The 5,062-nt window shown below is 42.8% G+C and overlaps 1 long non-coding RNA gene across 1 annotated transcript; it reads right to left on the bottom strand.

The window, feature by feature from the left end:
- Positions 1–2,056: 2,056 nt before the first annotated feature.
- On the bottom strand, positions 2,057–4,644 carry LOC111553393. Its single transcript, XR_002734936.2, has 3 exons — positions 4,433–4,644; positions 3,667–3,882; positions 2,057–2,298 (listed from the first exon to the last, which is right to left on the bottom strand). It is a non-coding gene; the product is annotated as an uncharacterized LOC111553393 (long non-coding RNA).
- Between the last annotated feature and the right edge of the window lie 418 nt (positions 4,645–5,062).

Genomic DNA, 5,062 nt, shown 5'->3' with positions numbered 1-5,062 from the left:
ACACACACACACACAAATAGATAAGCCATAGAATCATCTCTCTTCCCCGCTTCTTCCACTTCACCCTCCTTCCTCCCCTCTTCCCTCTCTCCATCTCCCTGGTGGAAGCAAGGAGAATGAATCTGAGAGCAAGCCTGAGACTGGGAGACCAGTTAGAAAACTAGACCAACCAGCCCTAGGTATTTGTGAGGGGAGGGATTACCGAGTACAGAAACAGGAAATGCATTTATAGCACGAGAAGCATCAATAGTACAGTCTACGTTTTTCATGCACCTTTGCACCTTTTAAAAAGCACATGACGTTGGGACTGGGGACTGGGGCTATCATTCCCAGATCTAAAGGTCAGGGAGGGCTTTGTGGGAACTGGGATGGCCACCTGGGAGCTGGATCCCCGCCGTGCGGGTTACCTTAGTCCGGGAGTGCGTGCGCTCACAGACCAGGGCCACGAGCAGCACCGCCAAGGCCGCTCCCTGCAGCTGGCTGTGCCTGGACCGCTTCGTCTGCTGCTTCGCGCCAGGCGACCTGCTGGACAAGGACATCTGACTTCCTGGGGTTAGGTCCCAAGACGAGGAGCGGGAAGCCGCCTACTCTGGGGTGGAAAGGACTGGGGTAGGGGGTAGGAGCGAGTCATGGTCATATCTCCCTCCTAGGCGTTTTCATCAGCATCACAAAGGGACCCAGCTCACCTGGGGAGGGGCGGGACCCAGGGAAAGAACAACGCCCTTCTAACTGGCCACCCCAAAGGCAGAGCCCACTGCTGCCACCCTTAATTCTTAAACAGGTAAACAAAACCTCTTCCTCTATGCTCATCAGTACGAATATTTCCGTTGATAAACCTTACTGCTGCTCCTCCATCCTCTTAATAATAATAAAAGACAAACCATTGTTTTTGACTTGTGTTTTTCCCGTGCATTCTCTTGTGTTCTCCTTGCTGGTGTTCCCGGCTGTGGGACTTCAGGTCGAGGAGTCAGTTGACGCCTTTCTTCCCTTCATTGCTCCTGCCCCCGGTGCTTCCAGACCCCTCCTTCAGTGCCGGAGCCCCACCCTTATATTGTGAACTTCTTCCAATGTCTCATCAGTTTCCAGCCAGAATCCTGACTGATCCTCCTATATTTGCCTTAAATTCTTTAGTTATGTAGTCTGAAATTCACCTACCAGCAATAAGCTTCCTATTTAAAATGCAGGCCGGGCGCGGTGGCTCACGCCTGTAATCCCAGCACTTTGGGAGGCCGAGGCAGGTGAACCACCTGAGGCCAGGAGTTCCAGATCAGCCTGGCCAAGATAGTGAGACCCAAGATGGTGTGGCCAAGATGGGCGACAAGAGTGAAACTCCATCTCAAAAAAAAAAAAAAATGAAAGAAAGAAAAAATAATACAGACACTACTGCATGGGTAGGCGGTCTTTTCTACCCAAATTAGAATTGTTCCATCATCCCATATTTTCCTAAAAATTTAACACAGTGGTTTCAGAGGGAAGCTAGCATAGTGGAATCAGGGAACTGTGGAGGAAAGGTATTGGGCTGCAGGTATCATAGGCATCATAGAAGCCAGGATCAATGGAAAGGAGTCCCAGGCTCCAAGAATCACTTTCCTACCTTTTCAGGTCTGGTCTGGGTGGAGTGTATTCGGCTTGCAAAGCTGGATAAGTATTCACTTTAGTAATGCAAGCACTAAAATGTTACAATCAAATATTTTAACAAAAAATAAAAATTTTAAAGCTAATTAAGTCTTTACCAAAATCTTCTGCAAAACACTGAGGGAAAACTCTATTTGTAATAGACAGTAAAACCTGATCATCTCTTTTCACATCTGCCCTTGTCAGTGTATGTCACACTATAATTGTCACCCCAGATCCTTCCCTCCCCTACTTCACACTTCCTAAAACTTTCCCTTACAACCCAAAGAGGACAGCTATTCTTTTGGTTTCTCAAGCATGTATTCTCTCATCTGCTGGAACTAAGAAAATGTTGGTTCTTGTTGTAATTCATCCTAAGCGTGAAAAGTTCCTTGATAAACTTTTGTCCAAACTGTCAATAAATAAATGTGTCACTAGAGAATAAATGGAGAGAGAAAAGAAAGCAGACTTTATCTTTTAATAAGACAAGGAAATTGATCATCCTGTCTTCCTAATTTGCTATTTCTTCATGGTTAGTCAGTCGCTTTGCAATTTTTCCAAGATGCAAGACACATAGTTCAATCTCCTTCCCATGAGAGCAGTGTCTAGTTGTATTCTGAGAATTACACAGTGTTTGATTTTTACAGTCCATGACACTAATGACTTCATAAGCACCTTCAGTTCCTAAAAATAAACAGATAGATGAACAAAAACAAGGATGTACTTACTTGCAAGAGACTTCAAATATAAAGCTTTGTGGGAAAATATTGATGAGAATGGCTCATGGTAGCAAAATAGTTATTAATCAGATTAAAAAATATATTTCAGAAGGAACTGACAGGCTCTGCAGGTACACCTCACTTGGTGCAGAAAACAGTTGACCTCCCTTTGGACTACATAAGCCCAGCATTATTGGACAATCCCAAGAGACAGCCCCATGCTGGGCTTTCTAGAAGATCAGTACTGAACATCATACGTGCTGGATGTTCTGCCATTGCAGGCAGGTGAGGGCCACTGGGGCATAAATCTTAGGCACAATTTCTCAGGAGGCAACCTATACCACTCCATTCCTATCTGAAATCCACATCAAGGACTTCTACTACCTTCCACTTTCAGTGACCTCACCCAGGGCCATTTTGGAAAACAACATCATCACTCTTGCAAATTACTTTTTTCTAAGATGATTTTCCTCTGCCTGAATCGTCTTACTAATTATTTCACTTTTAAAAAACCTGTTCATTTTATGTAACTTGTAAGCTTCCTTATATGTTCAGGAACAAGAAAAAAATCGAAAGGTAGAGGGGAGAAGAGTAAGGAGGGTGAGAAGAGGGAAGAGAAAAAAGGAAGAAAAGAGAGTGGATATTTTCTGTGTTGCCCTTGTCCTCCACTAATACAGACACTTATCACCACCATGTCCAGAGCAGGCACAAGAGAAAGAGAAAGGAGACAGGGAGAATTGCCCTTGAGGTAGTAATTTATTCATATAGTTTCATTGTCATCCTTTTTTGGAAGGATCTCACAATGTTTATCATCAGCCACGAGCTTCTTCCTACTCTCATATCTCTACTGCATTATTTCCAGTTAGATGTCTCCCTATCACTTCAAGGTAACAATTTCTAAAATCATTTTCACTGGCTTCATCTCAATCAGCTCCCTTTCCCTGCATTCACATTTCTATTAACGGCACCACAACTTTCTAAATCCCTCACAAACTCCTTCTGTGCCATCATTGGCTCCTCCTTCGTCTTCTCTCCTTTATACCAGCAGTGTTTTTCATCTTCCTTACATTATCTCTCTCCATCATTCCTTTCTTTCTTTCTTTTTTTTTTTTTTTTTTGTGAGACAAACTCTCGCTCTGTCGCCCAGGCTAGAGTACAGTAGCACGATCTCAAGTCACTCCAACCTCTGCCTCCTGGGTTCAAACAATTCTCCTGCCTCAGCCTCCTGAGTAGCTGGAATTACAGGCATACGCCACCACGACTGGCTAATTTTTGTATTTTTAGTAGAGACAGGGTTTCACCATGTTGGTCAGGCTGGTCTGGAACTCCTGACCTCATGATCTGCCCAACTCGGTCTCCCAAAGTGTTGGGATTACAGGCATGAGCCACTGTGCCCAGCCCACCATTCCTTTCTTTTGATTCTTATCCATCAGGCCCTTATCATTTTGTGGTTTTAAAGGTGAATGCCAATAATTTCACAGTTTTTCTCCAGGCTCATCCTGCTTGAGGATATTCTGAACTGAAAGAAGAAATTGCTGAAGAAGATAAACTAAAAAAAAAAAAAAAAAAGTGAAAATAGTAATAATGATAATAATATTAGTTAACATTTCTTAAGCACTTTCTATTTGCCAAGTATTTCCTAAAATCCCTTGACACGAATTACCACATTTAAGGTTCACAGCAAACTCACTATTTGCACCTTGCTTCGATCAAGCAGAGAAAAACGAGAGTGAATATTCCATTTTCATGGTGTACTGGGAGTTAGAGGACCTGCACTCAAGCTCTCAAAATCATTATTTAACAAATGAGAGGGCAGAGGATATAATCTCTAAATTCCCTTTCTTGGAAATAACCTAAATCTATCCCAGCATTGAGACAAGAAATTTGGCATGAAATAGAAAGGGAATCATGGAATTCTTCAAATTCGATTATATTTTTTAGACTAGAAGGAGAAACTAATTCATCCATTAAAAAAATTCATCCAACAAATGTTCATTGAGCAGTTACTAATTAACACTGGCAATATATAGTTGTTTATGCCATTTCATGCTGGCTTCTTATTCACTCAAATGTTTCCCTTACTATTACTAAAGCCTTACCTGAGGTAGACAGCAGGCCAAGGAAGAAAAGAACAGAGAAAAGGTAATGAATCTTCATGGCAAGGTAGCTCTGAAACAACAAAGTGTCTTAAAAAGGTAAACCAATATAAATGGAGATGACTTTAGGATCAGAGCTCCTGTATTTAGAAACTTTCATGGGTGAGCAGGACTTTACATGTCTTAGTTTCTCTCAGATTTCTGGGGAGCCAACTTCCCACAAGCCTTGTATACCTCCTATTTGTTTAGATCCCATTATGACATGTGCAGCCCTTATTACATCTTCACAACACTCCTGCTTATCCATTTCCCTCCACAGTGTCTCAGTGACCTGCCATCAGGGCTTAACCTCTGGGCCTCTTATCCCTTAAAAGATGTCTAACTTGATGGTCCTGTTGGAAGTGATACCTCTTCACCTGACCCCATTTTCACTCCCTCCACACAGGACCAGTGCTGGCCCTTATTCTTTGTACTCCTTTCTTGGACTGCTCATCATGTTCACCAAGATCAAGGCTGCCCTTGTTAATACTGACATAAGGTCAGGAGCTGACTTGAATCTTCACAGCCCTCAACTCAACATCCTCTCCTCCTGTTCTAAGTCTGGCAAACATTGTTGAAAATCATCCTGTGACT

This window comes from Piliocolobus tephrosceles, chromosome 8, assembly GCF_002776525.5.
Source record: "Piliocolobus tephrosceles isolate RC106 chromosome 8, ASM277652v3, whole genome shotgun sequence".
Classification (NCBI taxonomy): domain Eukaryota; kingdom Metazoa; phylum Chordata; class Mammalia; order Primates; family Cercopithecidae; genus Piliocolobus; species Piliocolobus tephrosceles.
This window is presented reverse-complemented; position numbering and strand designations above follow the sequence as displayed.